Source organism: Macaca nemestrina, chromosome 11, assembly GCF_043159975.1.
Source record: "Macaca nemestrina isolate mMacNem1 chromosome 11, mMacNem.hap1, whole genome shotgun sequence".
Taxonomy (NCBI): domain Eukaryota; kingdom Metazoa; phylum Chordata; class Mammalia; order Primates; family Cercopithecidae; genus Macaca; species Macaca nemestrina.
The window spans coordinates 87,334,542-87,359,953 of record NC_092135.1 but is presented as its reverse complement, the minus strand read 5'-3'; the positions used below and the strand labels follow the sequence as shown (position 1 = coordinate 87,359,953).

The window sequence follows — 25,412 nt, the reverse complement described above, 5'->3', positions numbered from 1 at the left end:
CCTCTACTTCTGATTGAAAGTGTGACCTAAAGTATTTCATGTACAGAATATAACATACTTCTAAGAGAGAAGCTTTCATATTGCTCTCTTCCATTAATTGCATGACATTGAACTCTCTCTTTATTTTTTCAGCCTGAACTATAATTATAAAGCAAACAGATTCTAAGTGTTCTACTTTCCATTTTAAAGTTTCCATCAAACTGTGGTTTGGGTGTGGATGGAAAACTATTATGACATTCTTTAGGTTTTCAAGTCTGCTTGAGTGATTTCATACATAAACAGTAAAGCTTCAGTAATTTCATTAGGAAAGCCACTTAGAAAGTAATTGGTTAATTTGTCACCAATAAATTCAGTATTATAAAAAGGTGTTATAAAGCTTGTATTTTTATTTTTCCATTAAAATAATTCCATTTTTAGAATTAAATGAATAGTTTTTAAGAAATTAAGTGGTAGTTCTATTCTGAATTTATGCAATTATTGACGTTTTCCCATCTTGTTTCCCAGTTAGAAGTAGAAATCTAAATCTCATTTCTAAGACTTCTCACAGAAAGTGTTAATGACAAACTAACCATAATTTTCTTATTTCATTAATTCCTTACCGAATGCTATAGAAAATGCTAATTGAATAATGAAACTTGCATTCCTGACTGACTAGGGCATGTGCCTTAGCATTAAGAGTGGATTTAAGCTGGGTGCTAGTGCCTGTAGTCACAGTTACTCAGGAGGCTGAGGTGGGAGGATTGCTTGTACTCAAGAATTCGAGGCTACAATGAGCTATGATCATGCCACTGTATTTCTCTCTGGGTGATAGATCCAGATCCTATCACTAAAAAAAAAAAAAAATGAGTAGGTTTATAAAAATCTATAAAATGTCAGGCTTTTTCTAGAATTCTGTAAGCAGAATCTATCCTGTGTCATTTTGTCAGTGTAATTTTCTGTTGAAACAAAAACCTACCAGTGATTTTCAGAGAAGAGAGGAAAGTATATCTCTAAAGAAGGATAAATGCCATGGAGTGAAAAATTTATAAATGAAACTTCCAATAAGGGAATGAATGGGTGCATTTTTCAGGTAAATGACTTATGGTCACAAAAATTGTATTTGTAATCAGACTATAGACACCCTGCTATTCCATTTTGCTTTGTTTCCAGGTTAGGTTTCTGCCACCAAAGTCAAGAGGACCAGTTGAATTAATAATTCAGTTCATTATATCAAAAAATTTAACAGACTCACAAATATATCTGGATAACTCAGTATAATGTGGTTAATTGATCATGTTCATATTAAATGAAGTGCCTTTCATCACTATCAACCACTTTTCTAGATAATACTCTACCAACAGAGTATTAGTGATGGTGATTGTATCCTGTATGACTTTTAGCTGGTGTTTAGAAAGATGGTGGAAAGTAAGGGTGATAGTAAAAAGATAAATTACTACATATAATTATGTTATTTTAATATTTATTAAATTCCAACCTAAAGCATGACTATTAATGGTCACCATGGCCACTGAATTTTATTCTCTGAGTTACTTTCCTTTTTATGATTCATATCCTGGGGTCTTCAGACCAATATTAAGAATTAATAGTCACAAAATGTTTTGAGTCTGATTCGAATGTAGTATGACAATTCTATTTACATATTAATGCCATGTATGTACTTCCTTCCCTCATCACACCATCTGAGAGGCAGAAAACAAAACTGGGTGTATGGCCAGGCACTATGGTTTATATACAAAGGGAAGTACAGTAATGTCTTTGAGACTAAATTAATTTGCCTTTAGCTTCAGTTTCAGCTAGAGTCTCTGATTTCAGATAACTTATTATTTTTTTCTCAAGTTTTGTATTCATTTAGGATTATCCTTCACTTACTTGAAATGGGTCCTTTGCACAAAACAATTTGGCTAAATAATGCAGCACAATTTCTTTGCAGCCCCAGATTAGAGGGTATTTCATCATGATCTGTAAATCAAACACACGAATCTAGGTCAAGGATGGCCAGGTAAACAGAGACAGTCAACTCAATCTTGGTTTGAACAGCCTGAAATGATGTGGTCTACTTTCACCATCAAAAATACTGCATCCTCAGTGAAAGGTCTTTCACTTGCCATAATGAGGCCTGGAGTTTAAGCTACTGTTACTGAAAAGGCAACCTTAATATTTTTATTTTAATAATATTAAATTTTAATTTAATATTTTTAAATTTTTAAATTTTTAATTTAATTTAATTTTATTTTATTATACTTTAAGTTCAAGGGTACATGTGCACAACGTGCAGGTTTGTTACATATATATACATGTGCCATGTTGGTGTGCTGCACCCATTAACTCATCATTTACATTAGGTGTATCTCCTAATGCTATCCCTCCCCACCCCTCCCAACAATAGGACCTGGTGTGTGATGTTCCCCTTCCTGTGTCCAAGTGATCTCATTGTTCAATTCCCACCTATGAGTGAGAACATGCGGTATTTGGTTTTCTGTTCTTGGCGATAGTTTGCTGAGAATTGGTGGTTTCCAGCTGCATCCATGTCCCTACAAAGGACACGAACTTATCCTTTTTTATGGCTGCATAGTATTCCATGATATATATGTGCCACATTTTCTTAATCCAGTCTGTCACTGATGGACATTTGGGTTGATTCCAAGTCTTTGCTATTGTGAATAGTGCCACAATAAACATACATGTGCATGTGTCTTTATAGCAGCATGACTTATAATCATTTGGGTGTATCCCCAGTAATGGGATGGCTGGGTCAAATGGTATTTCTAGTTCTAGATCCTTGAGGAATCGCCATACTGTTTTCCACAATGGCTGAACTAGTTTACAGTCCCACCAACAGTGTAAAAGTGTTCCTATTTCTCCATATCCTCTCCAGCACCTGTTGTTTCCTGATTTTTTAGTGATTGCCATTCTAACTGGTGTGAGATGGTATCTCATTGTGGTTTTGATTTGCATTTCTCTGATGGTGAGTGATGAACATTTTTTCATGTGTCTGTTGGCTGTATGAATGTCTTCTTTTGAGAGTGTCTGTTCATATCCTTTGTCCACTTTTTGATGGGGATGTTTGTTTTTTTCTTGTAAATTTGATTGAGTTCTTTATAGGTTCTGGATATTAGCCCTTTGTCAGATGAGTAGATTGCAAAAATTTTCTCCCATTCTGTAGGTTGCCTGTTCACTCTGATGGTAGTTTCTTTTGCTGTGCAGAAGTTCTTTAGTTTAATTAGATCCCATTTGTCAATTTTGGCTTTTGTTGCCATTGCTTTTGGTGTTTTAGACATGAAGTCTTTGCCCATGCCTATATCCTGAATGGTATTACCTAGGTTTTCTTCTAGGGTTTTTATGGTATTAGGTCTAACATTTAAGTCTCTAATGCATCTTGAATTAATTTTCGTATAAGGAGTAAGGAAAGGATCCAGTTTCAGCTTTCTACTTATGGCTAGCCAATTTTCCCAGCACCATTTATTAAATGGGGAATCCTTTCCCCATTTCTTGTTTTTGTCAGGTTTGTCAAAGATCAGATGGCTGTGTAGATGTGTGGTATTATTTCTGAGGGCTCTGTTCTGTTCCATTGGTCTATATCTCTGTTTTGGTACCAGTACCATGCTGTTTTGGTTACTGTAGCCTTGTAGTATAGTTTGAAGTCAGGTAGCGTGATGCCTCCAGCTTTGTTCTTTTGGCTTAGGATTGTCTTGGCAATGCAGGCTCTTTTTTGGTTCCATATGAACTTTAAAGCAGTTTTTTCCAATTCTGTGAAGAAACTCATTGGTAGCTTGATGGGGATGGCATTGAATCTATAAATTACCTTGGGCAGTATGGCCATTTTCATGATATTGATTCTTCCTATCCATGAGCATGGTATGTTCTTCCATTTGTTTGTGTCCTCTTTTATTTCACTGAGCAGTGCTTTGTAGTTCTCCTTGAAGAGGTCCTTCACGTCCCTTGTAAGTTGGATTCCTAGGTATTTTATTCACTTTGAAGCAATTGTGAATGGGAGTTCACTCATTATTTGACTCTCTGTTTGTCTGTTACTGGTGTATAAGAATGCTTGTGAGGATTGCACATTGATTTTGTATCCTGAGACTTTGCTGAAGTTGCTTATCAGCTTAAGGAGATTTTGGGCTGAGATGATGGGGTTTTCTAAATATACAATCATGTCATCTGTAAACAGAGACAATTTGACTTCTTCTTTTCCTAACTGAATACCCTTTATTCCTTTCTCTTGCCTGATTGCCCTAGCCAGAACTTCCAACACTATGTTGAATAGGAGTGGTGAGAGAGGCATCCCTGTCTTGTGCCAGTTTTCCAAGGGAATTTTTCCAGTTTTTGCCCATTCAGTATGATATTGGCTGTGGGTTTGTCATAAATAGCTCTTATTATTTTGAGATATGTTCTATCAATACTGAATTTATTGAGTGTTTTTAGCATGAAGGGCTGGTGAACTTTGTTGAAGGCCTTTTCTGCATCTATTGAGATAATCATGTGGTTTTTGTCTTTGGTTCTGTTTATATGCTGGATTACATTTATTGATTTGCATATGTTGAACCAGCCTTGCATCCCAGGGATGAAGCCCACTTGATCATGGTGGATAAACTTTTTGATGTGCTGCTGGATTTGGTTTGCCAGTATTTTATTGAGGATTTTTGCATCTATGTTCATCAGGGATATTGGTCTAAAAATTCTCTTTTTTTGTTGTATCTCTGTCAGGCTTTGGTATCAGGATGATGTTGGCCTCATAAAATAAGTTAGGGAGGATTCCCTCTTTTTCTATTGTTTGGAATAGTTTCAGAAGGAATGGTACCAACTCCTCCTTGTACCTCTGGTAGAATTCGGCTGTGTGTCCATCTGGTCCTGGACTTTTTTTGGTTGGTAGGCTATTAATTATTGCCTCAATTTCAGAGCCTGCTATTGGTCTCTTCAGGGATTCAGCTTCTTCCTGTTTTAGTCTTGGGAGAGTGTAAGTGTCCAGGAAATTATCCATTTCTTCTAGGTTTTCTAGTTTATTTGCGTAGAGGTGTTTATCGTATTCTCTGATGGTAGTTTGTATTTCTGTGGGGTCGGTGGTGATATCCCCTTTTTTTATTGCGTCTATTTGATTCTTCTCTCTTTTCTTCTTTATTAGTCTTGCTAGTGGTCTATCAATTTTGTTTATCTTTTCAAAAAACCAGCTCCTGGATTCATTGATTTTTTTGGAGGGTTTTTGGTGTCTCTATCGCCTTCAGTTCTGCTCTGATCTTAGTTATTTCTTGCCTTCTGATAGCTTTCGAATGTGTTTGCTCTTGCTTCTCTAGTTCTTTTAATTGTGATGTTAGGGTGTCAATTTTAGATCTTTCCTGCTTTCTCTTGTGGGCATTTAGTGCTATAAATTTCCCTCTACACACTGCTTTAAATGTGTCCCAGAGATTCTGGTATGTTGTATCTTTGTTCTCATTGGTTTCAAAGAACATCTTTATTTCTGCCTTCGTTTTGTTATGTACCCAGTAGTCAGTCATTCAGGAGCAGGTTGTTCAGTTTCCATGTAGTTGAGCATTTTTGATTGAGTTTCTTAGTCCGAGTTCTAGTTTGATTGTACTGTGTTCTGAGAGACAGTTTGTTATAATTTCTGTTCTTTTACATTTGCTGAGGAGTGCTTTACTTCCAACTATGTGGTCAATTTTGAAATAAGTGTGACGTGGTGCTGAGAAGAATGTATGTTCTGTTGATTTGGGGTGGAGAGTTCTGTAGATGTCTATTAGGTCCGGTTGGTGTATAGTTGAGTTCAATTCCTGGATATCCTTGTTAACTTTCTGCCTTGTTGATCTGTCTAATGTTGACAGTGGGGTGTTAAAGTCTCCCATTATTATTGTATGGGAGTGTAAGTCTCTTTGTAAGTCTCTAAGGACTTGCTTGATGAATCTGGGTGCTCCTGTATTGGGTGCATATATATTTAGGATAGTTAGCTCTTCCTGATGAATTGATCCCTTTACCATTATGTAATGGCCTTCTTTGTCTCTTTTGATCTTTGATGGTTTAAAGTCTGTTTTATCAGAGACTAGGATTGCAACCCCTGCTTTTTTTTGATTTCCATTTGCTTGGTAGATCTTCTTCCATCCCTTTATTTTGAGCCTATGTGTGTCTCTGCATGTGAGATGGGTCTCCTGAATACAGCAAATTGATGGGTCTTGACTCTTTATCCAATTTGCCAGTCTGTGTCTTTTAATTGGACCATTTATTTAGTCCATTTACATTTAAGGTTAATATTGTTATGTGTGAACTTGATCCTGTCATTATGATCTTAGCTGGTTATTTTGCTCGCTAGTTGATGCAGTTTCTTCCTAGCATCGATGGACTTTATATTTTGACATGTTTTTGCAATGGCTGTTACCTGTTATTCCTTTCCATGTTTAGTGCTTCCTTCAGGATCTCTTGTAGGACAGTCCTGGTGGTGACAAAATCTCTAAGCATTTGCTTGTCTGTAAAAGATTTTATTTCTCCTTCACTTATGAAACTTAGTTTGGCTGGATATGAAATTCTGGGTTTAAAATTCTTTTCTTTAAGAATGTTGAATATTGGTCCCCACTCTCTTCTGGCTTGGAGAGTTTCTGCCGAGAGATCTGCTGTTAGTCTGATGGGCTTCCCTTTGTGTGTAACCCGACCTTTCCCTCTGGCTGCCCTTAACCTTTTTTCCTACATTTCAACTTTGGTGAATCTGACAATTATGTGTCTTGGAGTTGCTTTTCTCGAGGAGTATCTTTGTGGCGTTCTCTGTATTTCCTGAATTTGAATGTTGGCCTGCCTTACTAGGTTGGGGAAGTTCTCCTGGATGATATCCTAAAGAGTGTTTTCCAACTTGGTTCCATTTTCCCCGTCACTTTCAGGCCCACCAATCAGAGGCAGATTTGGTCTTTTCACATGATCCCATATTTCTTGGAGGCTTTGTTCATTTCTTTTTACTCTTTTTTCTCTACACTTCTCTTCTCGCTTCATTTCATTCATTTGATCTTCAATTGTTCATACTCTTTCTTCCAGTTGATCGAGTTGGTTACTGAAGCTTGTGCATTTGTCATGTACTTCTCATGTTATGGTTTTCATCTCTATCCGTTCTTTTAAGGTCTTCTCTGCATTGATTATTCTAGTTAGCCATTCGTCAAATCTTTTTTCAAGGTTTTTAGTTTCTTTGCGCTGGTTACGTAGTTCCTCCTTTAGGTCTGAGAAGTTTGATCGACTGAAGCCTTCTTCTCTCAACTCGTCAAAGTCATTCTCCGTCCAACTTTGTTCCGTTGCTGGTGATGAGCTGCGTTCCTTTGGAGGGGGAGATGTCCTCTGATTTTTTGAATTTCCAGCTTTTCTACACTGCTTTTTCCCCATATTTGTGGTTTTATCTGCCTTTGGTCTTTGATGATGGTGACGTGCTGATGGGGTTTTGGTGTGGGTGTCCTTTCTGTTTGTTAGTTTTCCTTCTAACAGTCAGGACCCTCAGCTGTAGGTCTGTTGGAGTTTGCTTGAGGTCCACTCCAGACCCTGTTTGCCTGGGTATCAGCAGCGGAGGCTGCAGAAGATAGAATATTGCTGAAGAGCGAGTGTTGCTATCTGATTCTTGTTCTGGAAGCTTTGTCTCAGGGGTGTACCCCTCCGTGTGAGGTTTGAGGTGTCAGTGTGCACCTAGTGGGGGATGTCTCCCAGTTAGGCTCCTCACGGGTCAGGGACCCACTTTAGCAGGCAGTCTGTCCATTCTCAGATCTCAACCTCCATGCTGGGAGATCTACTGGTCTCTTTAAAGCTGTCAGACAGGGGCATTTACCTCTGCTGAGGTTTCTGCTGCTTTTTGTTTAGCTATGCCCTGTCCCCAGAGGAGGAGTCTACAGAGGCAGGCCGACCTGCTTGAGCTGTGGTGGGCTCCACCCAATTTGAGCTTTCCAACGGCTTTGTTTACCTACTTAAGCCTCAGCAATGGCGGACACCCCTCCCCAAGCCTCGCTGCCTCCTTGCAGTTAGATCTCAGACTGCTGTGCTAGCAATGAGGGAGGCTCCGTGGGCATGGGACCCTCTGGGCCAGGTGTGGGATATAATTTCCCGGTGTGCTGTTTGCTGAGACCCTTGGTAAAGCGCAGTATTAGGGTGGGAGTTACCTGATTTTCCAGGTGTTGTGTGTCTCAATTTACTTTGGCTAGGAAAAGGAAATCCCTTCCCCCTTGCGCTTCCCAGATGAGGCGATGCCTCACCCTGCTTCAGCTCTCACTGGTTGGGCTACACCTGCAGACCAGCGCCAGCTGTCTGACACGCCCCAGTGAGATGAACCCGGTACCTCAGTTGAAAATGCAGAAATCACCCGTCTTCTGTGTCGCTCACGCTGGGAGCTGGAGGCTGGAGCTATTCCTATTTGGCCATCTTGGGTGCCGGCTAATATTTAAATTAAATATTTAATTTAAGAAATTAAGTTTCTTAAATATTAATTTAAGAAAACGAAAAACAGAGAAATTCTCATTTCCTGACTATAGACCAACTGTTTTTTTTTTTTTTTTTTTTTGAGATGGAGTCTCGCTCTGTCGCCCAGGCTGGAGTGCAGTGGCCGGATCTCAGCTCACTGCAAGCTCCGCCTCCCGGGTTCACGCCATTCTCCTGCCTCAGCCTCCGGAGTAGCTGGGACTACAGGCGCCCGCCACCTCGCCTGGCTAGTTTTTTGTATTTTTTAGTAGAGACGGGGTTTCACCGTGTTAGCCAGGATGGTCTCGATCTCCTGACCTCGTGATCCGCCCGTCTCGGCCTCCCAAAGTGCTGGGATTACAGGCTTGAGCCACCGCGCCCGGCCAGACCAACTGTTAAAAATGTCTTAAAGCAAAGAAAATGGAGTCTGGTTTTGTTCAGTACAACAGAGCCAGTAAAGAGGAGTTGTCTTGCTGCAGTATTCCTGCAAGTTAATTTATCTGTTGCTTTAGAAAGAAATTCTATTTCCATTAAAATTATGTCTCTGGGTAGGTGATTCATGAACAGAGGACCTGGAGATGGAATCAGCCTCTTGAGTCTATTTACATTCTTAATCATACACAGCTGCTGAGACGATGGAGGATTTTGGATTTTTCAAAGTCAGAAAGAGTCTTATCTTTTGCCATTAAAACATTAAATCGGTCACATTAAAACAAAGCCAAATAACGTAATACCTTAGAAAACTATGTTTTGAAGAAGGTAGATGTCCCTTTCAATGTTTTGGGAACCTCTCTTTAGGTATTCTGAGCTCAGTTTTAAGAACATTTTTAAAACCTCGCCTATGATTCAAAACAGCTGTAGCTATGTTTTGAGTGATATAAACACTTCCCTCCACCTCCCCCATATTCTTAAGCTTTCCAGGCTCAAGGCAAGGGATTTTTAAACATTGCAGTTTCTTCTTATCATGTACTTCCTACATCATTTACCTTTTTGACTAAATAGCATTCTGTAAAAAAACCTTTATGGGTATGGAGTTTGAATGCTTACTTGGAGCAAATTGCCTAAAAATAGTAGAAAAACATTAACCACTTTCTTGAAAATTTAGTATAAGCTTAAAACACCTTCTGAGATACAGCCACTAACAAATCTTCAAATGCATGTCCTGTTTGGAATGAACTTGGCCAGTACAGACAGTGCTAATTAATACATGTTAAATAGATATTTGAATGAATATCCAACATATTCATTTATCAACTATTTGAATATTCAAACAGGCAAGCCAGTTAGGTTTCTTTTTCCTTTTAGTTTATAGAAAGTGATCTTTCCAGTTTCTTCAGCACCTATAAATTACATCTCCATCTCTCTCAGTGCTTTTGTGATGATTTCTCTGTGTGTACTTTGTCTCAACAATGTTAAGACAAGCGATTATCTTGCATCATCATTGCTGAATTTCCCACACCTTAGAAACTCTAATGACAAATTAATAGCTGCTTTTTGGCATCTTGTATTTGAATATCATCATGTTCAAAAGGCTTTTAATGTATAAGTGGGTCAGTTTAAAACAATTTTCAAGGAATTTTCCTAGTTACACGGCTAGAGGTCAGATCTGTGTCAATCATGTTTAGTTATAGAACTTTTTCCAGATAGAAATTTTCTCATAAGAGCCAAAGAAGTACACTTTCTGGTGAAGCTTAGCAGGGAGAAGAACTTGATTTTAGAAAAAGGGAGAGTACAACGTTAAGAATATAATTTGTGGCAGGAAAAATACACTAAAACCAGTTAACAATTTTAGCAATATATGCCTTTTGATGATCTTGGACATTTCTAAACATAAGCCAACTTTTAGTAGTGTCTTATCCCAGTGATGGTATTATCCCAAAGGTGGAGTCTACCACTTCTTCATTTGTTTGTGAAATATGCTGTTACCAAAAACATAAAATAGTAGAAGAAATATATTTTTAAAAGCATCAATTTCAAGATTTTAGAAGTACAGCATAGAAACTAAAATGAGATTGAAATTAAAATTCTCAATTTCTAAAACATTTGATAATGATATTTTTCTGTTACTTGGAACTTATTTTATTTCTCTTATTAAATTTTATTAGTCATTCACTTAGTAAAAATTTAATATTAGCATTTGGAAGTGTGAAAATTAATTACTGTTTGTGAATGTGCTTTGATAGCTGACAGGTACTATCTATATATTTTCCTTTAATCACTCCATGAAGTGGTTGTGAAGACCCTAGAAAGAACTAACCTGCTCATATTAATTGCTTTAAATAGAAAACATGGATTTTAAGTGATGCAGCAGATTTATTAGCTTAAAACAAAATTCGTAAAGGATCACAAATGCTGACTAAGTCTTGACATGGGTTTTACAAATTGTCAGAAGAACCCTGGGCCAATAGAGATATTTGAGTAAAATGTGCCATAATTCCATATTGGGTTCATGGTTAAAGATATTCATCTGGTCTTACATACATTTTCCACTGTGAGCATGACATAAATCATGTGCAATAGTCATATTTTTGATTTAGCACAGTTTTATGTTATATACTTCTCCTTTGTATTTTTAACCTAGTTCTCTTTGGTCTGTATTTCCTGCATGCTTCTCCAGTGGCCAATACACAAAATATTCTGCGGAATGCAATAATCTTAAGCAAGTTCTTTGACACTAAACTTGTTAAAAGGTAATTTAATTAGGCTGGGCATGGTGGCTCACGCCTGTAATCCCAGCACTTTGGGAGGCTGAGGTAGGCAGATCACTTGAGGTCAGGAGTTTGAGCCAGCCTGACCAACATGGTGAAATCCTGTCTCTGCTGAAAATACAAAAATTAGCCGGGCATCATAACCAGCACCTGTAATCCCAGATGTTCAAGAGGCTGAGGCATGAGAATCACTGGAACCTAGGAGGCGGAGGTTGCAGTGAACCAAGATTGTGCCACTGCACTCCAGCCTGGGTGACAGAGCAAGACCCTCTCTAAAAAAAAAAAAAAAAAAAAAAAAAAAAGTCATTTAATTAAAAATAAATATCTTATGTCACTGTTTTTTAATGTATTTATTTATTTTCATTCAATTGATCCTAATATTTTCCAGTTAGTAATAATATTGATAATAATGTTTAATGCATACAAAGAACTTTCTATGTACCAGGGAACTACTTTTATTGGATTATCTGATTTATTCCTCATAGATACCCCATAAAATAGGTACAATTATCATATTGTAGGTGAGGAAATTGAGGCATACAGATATGAAATGATTCATCCAAAATCACATAGGTAGTAAATAGCAGAACCAATATTTGTACTGTATCTCCAAATGTCCCTCAACAGGAGAGTGGATAAACGCATTGTAGTATATTCATACAGTAGAATACTACTCAGCAATAAAAATGCTGAACCATTCATACATGCAACAACATGGATTGTGGTAAGTAGGATACTAGCTAGCCTTTAAGATTTGTACCTCTGGATGTGTGAGTCCTGTATAATTTTCTTGAGTGGGGATAGAACCTGTGAATATGAGGCATTACTTTTATTAGTTAGGGTTCTCCAGAGAAACAGAACCAATAGGATATATGCGGATGAGGAGATTTGTTATGGGAATTGGCTCATGCAATTATGAAGACTGAGAAGTCCCATGATCTGCCAACTGCAAGCTGGACAACAGGAAAGCCAGTGGTGTAATTCAGTCTCAGTTTGCAGGTCTGTTAGAACTAGGGGAGCGAATGGTATAACTTCTGGTCTGAGACCAAAGGCCTGAGAATGAGGAAGGTGGGAGTGGAGTAGAGGTGGGCAGCTTCTGATATAAGTCCTGGATCCAAAGGCTCGAAACACAGGAGCGCTAATGTATGAATACAGGAGTATATGGATGTCTCAGCTCAAGACAAAGGAAGGAATTTGCTTTTCCTCTGCCTTTTTGTACTGTTCAGGCCCTCTTTGGTTTAAATGATGGCTGCCCACATTGGTGAGGGTAGCTCTTCTTTACTTAATCTCTGATTCAAATGCTAATCTCTTCCAGAAATACCCTCACAGACATACTTAGAAATAATATTTTCCACCTCTCTGGGCATTCCTTAACTCAGTTAAGGTGACACACAAAATAATCATATCACTCATGTGATCATGTTACATTTAAATGACAAAAGAGAGATTTTTATGGGTAGCTCTGACTTACGCAAGTGAGTCCTTTAAAAGAAGAGCTGGGCCTGGCAAGCTGCTGGGATCACACCTGTAATCCCAGCACTTTGGGAGGCTGACGCGGGCCAATCGCAAGGTCAGGAGATTGAGACCATCCTGGCCAATATGGTGAAACCTTGTTTCTATTTAAAATACAAAAATTAGCTGGGCATGGTGTCGCGTGCCTATATAATCCCAGCTACTCGGGAGGCTGAGGCAGGAGAATCACTTGAACAAAATACTGGCAAACTGAATTCAGCAGTGCATCAAAAAGCTTATCCACTATAATCAATTAGGCTTCATCCCCGGGATGCGAGGTTGGCCCAACATACATAAATCAATAAATGTGATTTATCACATAAATAGAACTAAAGGCAAAAGCTACATGATTATCTCAATAAATGCAGAAAGGCCTTTAATAAAATTCAACATCCCTTAATGTTAAAAATTCTCTATAAACTGGGTATTGAAGAAACATACCTCAAAATAACAAGAACCTTATATGACAAACCCACAACCAGTATCATACTGAGTGGGCAAAAGCTTAAAGCATTCCCTTTGAAAATCAGCACAAGATAAGGATGCCTTTTCTCATCACTCCTATTCAACATAATATTGGAAGTTGTGGCCAGGGCAGTCAGGCAAGAAATAAAGAGAAAGAAATAAAGGATATTCAGATAAGAAGAGAGGAAGTCAAAATACCCCTGTTTGTAGATGACATGATCCTATACTTGGAAGACCCCACGTCTCAACCCAAAAGCTTTTTAAGCTGATAAACAACTTCACCAAAGTCTCAGGATACAAAATCAATGTGCAAAAATCACTAGCATTCCTATACACCAACAACAGGCAAGCCAAGAGCCAAATCACGAATGAGCTCCCATTCACAATTGCCACAAAATGAATACAATACATAGGAATACAGCTCACCAGCGAGGTGAGAAATCTTTTCAAGGAGCACTGGAGCACTACAAACCACTGCTCAAATAAATCAGAGATGACACAAGCAAATGGAAAAACATTCCATGCTAATGGATAGGAAGAATTGGTATCATGGAAATCGCCATACTGCCCAAAGCAATTTATAGATTCAATGCTATTCACTTTAAACAACCGTTGACATTCTTAACAGAATTAGAAAAAAATATTTTAAAATTCATGTAGAACCAAAAAAGAGCCTGAATAGCCAAGAAAATCCTAAGCAAAAAGAAAGAAGTTGGCGGCATCAGGCTGCCAGAATTCAAACTATACTATAAGGCTATACTATACTATACTATAACCAAAAGAGCATGGTACTGCTACAAGAACGGACACACAGACCAATGGAGCAGAATACAGAGTCCATAAGTAAGACCCCACACCTGTAACCATTTGATCCTCAACAAACCTGACAAAAGCAACAATGGGGAAAGATTTCCTATTTAATAAATGGTGCTGGGAGAACTGGCTAGCCATATGAAAAAATCGAAACTGGACCTCTTCCTTATACCATATACAAAAGTTAAGATGAATTAAAGATTTAAATGTAAAACACAAAACTATAGGCCAGGCGCGGTGGCTCATGCCTGTAATCCTAGCACTTTGGGGGCTGAGGCGGGTGGATCACAAGGTCAGGAGATCAAGACCATCCAGGCCAACATGATGAAACCCCGTCTCTACTTTAAAAAATTCAAAAATTAACTGGGTGTGGTGGCATGTGCCAGTAATCCCAGCTACTTGGGAGGCTGAGGCAGGAGAATCACTTGAACCAGGGAGTCAGAAGTTGCAGTGAGCCAAGATCGCACCACTGCACCCCAGCCTGGTGACAGAGCAAGACTCCATCTCAAAAACAAACAAAGAAAAATCCCAAACAACAACAAAAACCTAAAACTATAAAAACCTTAGAAGAAAACCTAGGCAATACCATTCAGGAGATAGACACAGGCAAAGATTTCATGACAAAGATGCCAAAAACAATTACAACAAAAGCAAAAATTAACAAGTGGCATCTAATTAAAATAAAGAGCTTCTGTGCAACAAAAAAAAACCAGCAACAGAATGAATAGACAACCTACAGAATGGGAATTTTTTTTTTTTTTTGCAATCTATTAATCTGACAAAGGTCTAATATCCAGCATCTATAAGGAATTTAAACAAATTTACAAGAAAAAAACCAGCCCCATTAAAAAGTGGGCAAATGTCATGAACAGACACTTCTCAAAAGAAGCCATACATGGGACCAACAAACCTATGAAAAAAGGCTCAACATCTCTGATCATTAGAGAAATGCGAATCAAAACCACAGTGAGATACTGTTTAACACCAATTAGAATGGCTATTATTAATATTAAAAAGTCAAAAGACAACAGATGCTGGTGAGGTTGTGGAGAAAAAGGAATGCTTTTACATTGTTGGTGGGAGTGTAAATTAGTTAAACCATTGTGGAAGACAGTGTCATGATTCCTCAAAGACCTACAGGCAGAAATACTGTTTGACCCATCAAACCCATTAGTGAGTATATACCCAATGAGATACAAATCATTCTATTATAAAGATACATGCACACATATGTTCACTGCAGCACTATTTACAATAGCAAAGACATGGAATCAACCTAAATGTCCATCAATAATTGATTGGATAAAGAAAATGTACTACATATATGCCATGAAATACCATTCAGCCATAAAAAGGAATGCGATAATGTTCTTTGCAGGGACATGGATGGAGCTGGAAGCCATTTTCCTCAGCAAACTAACATAGAAATAGAAAACCAAATACTGTATGTTCTCACTTGTAAGTGGCCGCTGAATGATGAGAACATTTGGACACATAAGGGGAGAGAACACACACTAGTGCCTGCCAGAGAGTGGGAGGAGGGAGGATGGAGGAGAGCCTCAGGAAGAATAGTTCATGGATGCTGGGCTTAATATCTAGGTGATGGGATGATCTGTGTGGCAAACCACCATGGCACACGTTTACCTATGTAACGAACCTGCGCATCCTGCACATGTACCCCTGTACTTAAAATAAAAGTTGGAAATAAAAAATGAAAAGAATGACTCGGACAAGGAAAGTGATGGCCAGATAACAGCAGACCAGAATTTGCAAGTTACTCTGATACATAAAGCATCATAGGAAAAACAATCTGCAATCATTTTATTTTTCGTAGAATAATATTTCGTCCTCTGAGAGTTGGTGAATTATAAGGATACCATTTATAAGAAAGCTGAAAGACTCTTACCAACTTTGATGTTTCCCATTTACACATGAAGTTTATGTAGGCTTTATTAAAATTATATTTTTAGTCCTTGTAAAATTTTAAGCATTGTTCCTCAGAACATTTGCAAAAGGAAATATTTCTGCTTGACCAGTGAGATATGCATTTTGCCAGGATCATATTGGTCATGTCTATTTGTGTGCTGTTTTGGGATCACCAAAGTTTGTAGAAATGCAATACCAACTAATAATTAAAATAAACTCTTTGAAGTTAAAAAAAAAAAAAAAAAAAGGAATGATAGAAATACACTCTTGGCCGGCACAATGGTTCACACCTGTGATCCCAGCACTTTGGGAGGCCGAGGCGGGTGGATCATGTGATCAGGAGATCAAGACTATCCTGGCTAACACTGTGAAAACCCATCTCTATTAAAAATATAAAAAAATAGCCGGGCGTGGTGGCGGGCGCCTGTAGTCCCAGCTACTCAGGAGGCTGAGGCAGGAGAATAGCATGAACCCGGGAGGCAGAGCTTGCAGTGAGCTGAGGTCGCGTCACTGCACTCCAGCCTGGCTGACAGAGCGAGACTCTGTCTCAAAAAAAAAAAAAAAGAAAAAAGAAAGAAAAAAAGAAATACACTCTCAAGAGATCCAGATACTTCTGTTAACATGGACTTTATAATAACTATAATTAGTAGTCAAGGAGGAACTAGCAATTGCAGAAAAAAATCCTGCAAAATTTCTAGAAGTCAAAATAAATAACTGAAATAAAAAAAGTTAATTCATGGCTTAATGGAATATTTGGTATGGCTAAAGAGAAAGTAATTTGGTATATAGAGAATAAGGAAGTGTTTATATAGAATAAAAGAAACAAATGTAGAAAAGAATATAAGAAATATGTGAGACAAATGTCTGACATATGTGTAGTTGAAGTTCCAGAAGAAGAAAGAGAATAGGGCAGAAACAATGTTTGAGAATATAATGGCTGAGTAATTTATAAACTAATTAGAGAATTCGAGCCACATATTGGAGAAGTGCAAAGGACTCACAGCAGGATAAGTATCAAGAAAAACATATGTAGGCAAATAATAAAACTGCTGAAACCCATAGCAAAAAACCAAACCAACCAACGAAACAAAAAAGAAAACATAAAATTACATCAAGTAAAGAGATGTATTACTGTCAAATAGGCCACAATAAATCCGATAGTTGACTTTTTAACAAAACTATGGAAGGCCAGGTGTGGTGGCTCACACCTGTAATTTCAGCACTTTGAGAGGCCAAGGCAGGAGTATTGCTTGAGCCCAGGAGTTTGGGAATAGCCTGGGCAACATAATCGGACCCTGTCTCTACAAAAAATACAAAAATTAGCCAGACATGGTGACATGTGTCTCTAGTCTTAGCTATTCCAGAGGCTGAGGCAGGAATATCTCTTGAGCCAGGGAGATCAAGGCTACAGTGAGCCATGATCACACTACTGCACTCCAGCCTGGACAGCAGAGTAAGACCCTGTTTCAAACAGATAACCAATCAACCAAAACCAAACCAAAACAACAACAACAATAAAAACAATGGAAGGCAGAAGACATTGAAACTATAACTCAAAGTTCTAAAAAGTATTATATGTAATACATAAATCAGTCACAAAATTGTATTCTACAAAATATATCCTTCAAAAAGGAATGTAGGCAGGGTGCAGTGGCTCATGACCATAATTCTAGCACTTTCGGAGGCCAAGGTGGGCGGATCACCTGAGGTGAGGAGTTTGAGACCAGCCTGGCCAACATGGTGAAATCCTGTCTCTATTAAAAGTACTAAAATTAGCTGGGAGTGGTGGTGGGCAACTGTAATCCTATCTACTTGGGAGGCTGAGGCAGAAGAATCACTTGAACCTGGGAGGTGGAGGTTGCAGTGAGCTGAGATTGCGCCACTGCACTGCAGCCTGGGTGACAGAGCAAGATTCCATCTAAAAAAAAAAAAAAAAAAGAATGTAAAATAAATATTTTAAGATAAAGACAGAAAGAATTAATCTTCAGGAGATCTGTACTACAAGAACCACTAATGAAGTACTTCACACGTAAGGAAAATAATCACTATTGAAATCATAAAAGTGTAGAAAGAAATAAAAAGCTATAAGAGTAAACATGTGGATATATCCAAATGAATATTGATTGTATTAACCAATGCTAACTATATGCTGCTGGTTTAAAAGTATATAACAAAACAGCACAACGTATGAGAGAGAAGATATGGAATTCAATTATTCTATGGTTCTATTGTCTAAGAAATGGTAAAAATACTACTAGACTTAAAAAAATTAAGATCGCATATTGTAATCACAGAATAACCTCTAATAGTAAAAAGAATGTGTAACTAATTAGTTAATAGAGAGAAATAAAGATAACAGCAACCACACAATCCAAAATAATGCAAGAAAAAGGAAAACAATAATATAGATGCTTTAACTCAGATCAATCATTACATTAAATGTGAACAGATGAATGACACCAATTAAATGACAAAGATAGTAAGACTGGATGCGAAGACAAATATTTTGCTCTGCTACTCACAGGTTAAATATAAGCACAGTGAAAGGTCGAATGGAAAAGGATTGAAGAAGATACATCATGCAAACAGCAACCAGAAGAAAACTGATATAATGAAATTAACAACCGAAAAACTGGACTACAAGGCAAAAAAGCATTATAGGTGATAAAGAGAGATGAGTAATGGTAAAAGTTTCAATCTTTAAGGAAGATATAATAATTTCAATATTATATGTATCAAATGAAATGGCTTCAAAATATATAAAGCAAGCATTCACAGTACTGAATGACAAAACAACAATTAAAGTGGAAGACTTTAACATAACATTTCTAAGTAACTGATAGATTGAGCAGAGAGAAGAATATGGAAGATTTGAGTAATAGCAAACATTATCTAATATAGAAATATGTATTTACACATGTAAAACTGCACTCAGCAACTGAAGAAAACTTATATAAAACATTTTCCATAGCTTGACTGGCTCAACACATTTTATCAGATTGAAAAGCAGATGAACATCAAATTGAACATCAGCATATATTCAGTGAGCATAATTGGATTATACTAGAAATTAATGACAAAAATGTCAACTAGAAGATTTCTAAGTGTTTGGAAATTGAGCAGTTCTATCATGAATAATCCATGGGTTAAAAGAAGCATTACCACAGACATTAGAAAACATTTTGAACTGAATGCTGATAAAAATACAACATATTAAAATTTGTGGAATGCATATAAAGCCCTGTTTAGAGATAAACTCATAGTTTTGAATAAATTTATTATAGAAAAAAGCTAAAAATCAGCAATTCATCTTTATAAGATAGGAAGAGAACATTAAACTAAAAAGTGGAAAGAAGAAAATAATGAGGATAAGAATAGAAAGTAATAAAATAGAAAACAAGTTTATAAGAGAAATTTTAAAAAGCCAAAATTTAATTTTATAGGAGACTAATACATTTGATAAATCTTTGGTGTTATTAATAAAAGACAAGAGAAAGAAGACACAAATGTTTAATATTGAAATGAAAAAGGAGACATCATCACAGATTCTACAGATATTAAAACAATGATAAAGAAATACATAAACAAATTTTTACTAATTTGAAAATATAGATGAAAATTTTTCTTAAAACAACATAACAAAACTGACATGATTAACAGAGAAAACATTAAACTTCTTGGGTTCATTAAAGAAATAGAATCCATAACTGGAGACCTTTCCTACTAGGATTAAGTCTTACCTTAAAAGTTGGCAATGTCTGGTTCACAGCAGTGCTCAGATAATACTAGTTGAAGGAATAGGTCTCTAGTATTGAAATACTCTTACTGCGTTGCTTATGTTTATACATCTGTCTCTTCATTAAACCACAAACTCCTTTGTATTCCCAGCATCCAGCACCTGTTATTTACAATTAGTCAATAAAAGTTTGTTGAATAATTGAATTAAAAAAAGAAGAGAACTGTTACTGTTTACTGAATGCCTTCATCAGGCTTAAGTGTCTCCTCTAGGAAGGGTACTAATCCCTTCATAAGGTCTTCACTCACATTATCTAATTTTTTCCAAAGTTCCCCATATCCAAATACCGTTACATTGGGGATTAGGGTTTTCAACCTATGAAACTATGAAATTCTGGGGGACACATCTGGCTCTACACTAGAAATGTTTATATAATTATCTCATTTATCTGCTGTTTTTTTTTTTTTTTTGAGACGGAGTCTCGCTATGTCGCCCAGGTTGGAGTACTGTGGCAGGATCTCAGCTCACTGCAACCTCTGCCTCCTGGGTTCAAGCGATTCACCTGTCTCAGCCTCTGAGTAGCTGGGACTACAGGCGCCCACCACCATGGCCAGCTAATTTTTATGTTTTTAGTAGAGATGGTGTTTCACCATATTGGTCAGGCTGGTCTCAAACTCTTGACCTCAGGTGATCTGGGTGATCTGCTCGCCTCAGCTTTCCAAGGTGCTGGGATTACAGGAATGAGCCACTGCGTCTGGCCTCATTTATTCTCTCTCTCTCTCCTTTTTTTTTTTTTTTTTTTTTTTTTTTTGTTTTTTAGATGGAGTCTCGCTGTTGCCCAGGCTGGAGTGCAGTGGCGCGATCTCTGCTCACTGCAAGCTCCGCCTCCCGCGTTCACGCCATTCTCCTGCCTCAGCCTCCCGAGTAGCTGGGACTACAGGCGCCCGCCACCACGCTCAGCTAACTTTTTTTTGTATTTTTAGTAGAGACGGGGTCTCACCATGTTAGCCAGCATGGTGTCGAGCTCCTGAGCTCATGATCCACCCGTCTCGGCCTCCCAAAGTGCTGGGATTACAGGCGTGAACCACCGTGCCCAGCTCGTTTATTCTTAACTGTACTTGTGTGAGGGTGGTGTTTTTAGTCTCATGAAGGCATTACATTTTAAAGCCTATTTCTTTTCACTATACCAGTGATTTCCAAAATTGTCTGCATGTACCCTCTGGGGTACAGAATTGAGAAAAGAAAATTTTAGAAGCAAACTGTGAATGAGAGAGGTTAAGGAATTTGTCTGAGATCACACACTTTAGCTTTTACAGCTATCATATTTATCCTTGAGAAAAATATCTATGAATTTCTTAAGCCAACACTAGTAAGAAATTGGAACTAAATGCTAATAAAATTTCCTGTATTCTAAAAAAGGGTCTTCATTTCTACTCTTACTCAAATATCCTGATTTCCATCCTGTAGATACTATATATATATTCTTTGTAAATAGTATTGACAATTACCAATAAAAAAAAATGTAGCTACACTTTTCTTGTAAAATTGCAAAATTAGCCATAGCTTTTTTTTTTTTTTTTTTAGATGTCACCTAGGCTGGAATGCAGTGGCACGATGTCAACTCACTGCAACCTCCACTTCCTGGGTTCAAATGATTCTCCGCCTCAGACTCCCAAAGAGCTGGGATTACAGGTACCTGCCATCACACCTGGCTAATTTTTTTTTTTGCATTTTTAATAGAGACAGGGGTTTCACCATATTGGTCAAGATGGTTTCGAGCTCCTGACCTCAAGTGATCCACCCGCCTCAGCTTCCCAAAATGGTAGGATGACAGGTGTGAGCCACCGTGCCTGGCTGCCAGTAGCTTCTTAAGAATGGCTTTTATAATATATTTGCTTCAAATTTTATTTAGAAATGTGAACTCTGAGCTATCTTTTCACAAGACTACTACCTACTATAAATTTAGTTATGAAAAAATTTCAAGTTTCATCTGGTATCCCTAAGATAAAAACCAAAAGGAAGGCTTATGGAACTTATTGAAGCTTATTATTTTTTGTTATGGATTTCAAGTATATGCCTAAAAAGAGATACTAAAATTTGGCCAACAAATTGTGATATGCTTTGGTAAACTACTAATTGATGAACATTTTTTCCAGTTTCTATTCATACTATGCATTTCCCTATAAATCTATTTAATTTTAATTCATAATGTAAACATTATCTTTGTCCAAAAGATCATGAAAGGTGTGAAAAAAATCTTTAAACAATGTTAAAAATGGTAAAATAAAGTGTGACACAGAAATTGTTAAAATCTTAGGTACATTTGACAGTCTTTCATCCTTCATTTACATTATTCTAATAGCATCATCTAGAAGTAATTTTATTGACTGAAATGTTTTTAGGTGCTAATAGTGAGATACTTTTCTCTGATTTTTTTTATCCAAGAGGTTTGTGGAAGCTTTAAAAATGAGCACTGTGGGCTGGGCGCGGTGGCTCACGCCTGTAATCCCAGCACTTTGGGAGGCCGAGGTGGGCGGATCACGAGGTCAGGTTATTGAGACCATCCTGGCTAACACGGTGAAATCCTGTCTCTACTGAAAATACAAAAAATTAGCTGGGTGTGGTGGCGGGTGCCTGTAGTCCCAGCTACTCAGGATGCTGAGGCAGGAGAATGTCATGAACACGGGAGGCGGAGCTTGCAGTGAGCCGAGATCAGGCCACTGCACTCCAGCCTGGGCAACAGAGCGAGACTCCTTCTCAAAAAAAAAAAAAAAAAATGAGCATTGTACTCTAAGGAAGTAACACAAATTCTGGAAGTGCTGTAAACCATCTCATTGAAAAGACAAACCTAAAATGAATGATTGAAATAAAGTATGTAGTTCAAAACTAGTTATTGTTCTATCTAATTTACATTATTTATAGTCTATGAGCAAAAAATGACTCTCTGGGAAAGAATCACATTTCAATTAGATAGAATTACCTTTCAGTGAGGTTTACCTCATTTTATTGTATACCTTTTTTCTATTTCATTGTGACTTTCATACTTTGTGTCTTTATGAGCCTGTCAAGGAGACAGAGGTTTTATGTCTCTGTTTTATTATGTGATTACTTGGCTGAATTAAGCTTCCTTAGCCACTTCAGGCTACTATAACAGACTGGATAGCTAAACAAGAAACATGTATTTCTCATGGTTGTGGAAGATGGAAGTCTGAGATCAGGGTACTAGTATGGACAGGTTCTTGTTGAAGGTACTATTCTTGGTTTGCAGACAGAGAACATGTTAGAGAACAGAGAGAGGAAGCAGGCTCACTCATGTCTCCTCTTAGATGGGTACTAATCCATTTATAAGGTAACTCTCATGACCTAATTCCTTCTAAAGGTCCCCATATCCAAATACCATCACATTGGGTATTAAGGTTTTCAACCTATAAATTTCTGGGGGACACAAACATTCAGTTCATAGCAACTCTCCCAAGACTATTCATGTTTAAATTTAAAAAAGCCTTCGTATGAAGAATCTAAAGTTATGTTTTTTTTTTCAAAATCTTATACTCTTCAATTCATATTATGTGGTTATTTCTCCTACTATATTACCTACTCTAACTAAGTTAAAATCAACATTATCCAAGAACAACTTATCTTTTCTGCTAGAAAGGTAGGCCTTTGGAAAGAATGCACAATAATGATCATAAAGGACTCAAGCAATTGTACAGGATTGGTTGCCATAGGAACGTGTGATTAGGAGGTATGCTCAAGGTGAGGCCTCATTTAGCTTCTGATGAATAAAGTTGAATGGAGGAAAATGGCCTGCAACAGATGGGGAGCATAAAAACTTTGGCTGAGAAGAAATGAAAATTAAGTGGACAGAATGTCTTTTAAGGCTGTAAAGGCAGGCAAGCAGCTGGGAACTATTGTGGCGAAGGTCTTGCATGCTGTGAAAAGCCAGACATTACTATGTTTTGCTACTGTAACTAGGAAATATTGAAGGAAATTTGGCATAAAGTAAAGGCACTTGCAAGTTCATTTCTTCTGGCAATTAAAAAATAGGAGATCTAATAGAAGCTATAAGAATGAAGGGGTAAGACTTAATTATTGAAACATCCAGTTATCACTTCATAACTAATGCTTCTTTGTAAATTGGGAAAGAGTTGAGTCACTGTTGTCTAGGGGAACTCAACTTTAAATCTCCCTGTTATAAACAGCATTCCTCAAACCACAAACCCATCTCATTAACCATCAGACATTGTGCAGATACTACTTTGACAATGACTCACATTCTCTCTGGAAGTTTCATACAATTTAAATAGAGGTATTAATTAGACTATGGAAATATGGGTCTCTGTAGTACTAGTCTGTATTTAAGCTGAGAAACATATTTAAAAAAGAATTAATGAGTGTGTAAAAGCTATTTGCATATGAAGTTTTCCAGTGACTATAAAACGGGACATAATTTAATCCAATTTAGTTATTAGTTTTCTTTCATTTTTACTTAATTTTTTAAAAGAATAAACATGGATATTGCCAGACCCAAGATTGGAAAATCATAGTACTTTTAGACATACGGAATGAAGTCACAGCTGAAAGCAATTTTTGTGTGTGTTTTTCTGTAAAAAGTATTTGAAGATTTCAAAAAAAAAGTTTGAAAAAGTGAGAGATTGTGTGTTTCAAGGGCACACGTATGATGTTAAAATGACATTGTTAATTAAATGCAAACTGGCAAATAAATTATTTTCATCTACTTATTCCTACAATAAAATTTTTTTCTTTTATTTATGGGTAGAGTTCTATTCTGTAAACAGAAGCAATAAGATATGACTATATGGGGAACCTAGGTGTAACTGATACTACAGACTTTTTGTCTTACAGATAAATGTGGTATTTCCAAAAATTAATTCTTCTTACCTACTGGCAGTAACCTTAGGGTAGATATTTAATCTACCCAGGTGATTGGATAATTCATCACTAGCCTAAATCCTTAACAAGGCTTCTAGGCAGGGTTAGAAAATAGATGGTCCTTCAAATGGTTACCTGCACCTTGGGCCATGTGATGAGTGTGATTTACTGTGCCTATCACATCTATTAACACTGCAATGAATTCTTGCCTTGTCTCTATTTTTTCCCATCTTCCCTATGTCCTCCCTGCTACAAGGCTGGGACCAAGTTTACAGCCTGGGAGTAATGGGATGAGGGAAAGCATTTTTCGTGGTGATAAAGTAAGATGATTTGCTTCTTTAGATAGGGGCATGTGGAAGTACATTTGTCCTATAAAGTTAAAGGAAGAAGAAAGGGACATTCTTTACTTCCAGGGGTAAGGACATGTAAACTCTGATTTTGTTTTATGAGTTAAAGAAAAGGGACAGATAATCATTTGATATGACTGTGAAATACTAGGATAATCAGGAGTGGAGGAGAGCATAACTATCTGTAGAGGATAAGGTCAAAGTCAGTATGACATCTTTTAGGAAGTAGTTCCTGAGTGTTGTACATATTTCCAGTTCTGGTTGAGTCTAAAATCTATTAACAAAATTGTAAGGTACTCATTCTAGGGATTGCATTGGCAGTTATTCACATCCCCAAATTTTACCTCCTAGGTTTATGTGGAATTTTGAGCAGTTGAGTTAAGCCCAATGTCTAAACTTCTCAGATATTTTATAACTTGATACATAAATGTAAAAATGCATATGTATATGCCAATATTAATGTTGCTCAAATTGTTTTGTTTTTAAAAATAGTGAGAATAAAGGAATATTATCATGTATTACCATGGCAAAATGTTTTAATAAAGGGCAAACTAATATCTCAACTGAACATTAATAACTTATATAGACTAGTTCCCTAATAGGAATACCATT

The 25,412-nt window shown here is 37.2% G+C and overlaps 1 pseudogene; it reads left to right on the top strand.

The window, feature by feature from the left end:
• The window catches only part of LOC105468238 (keratin, type I cytoskeletal 18 pseudogene), a 157,749-nt pseudogene that overhangs the window by 41,475 nt on the left and 90,862 nt on the right, over positions 1-25,412 (top strand).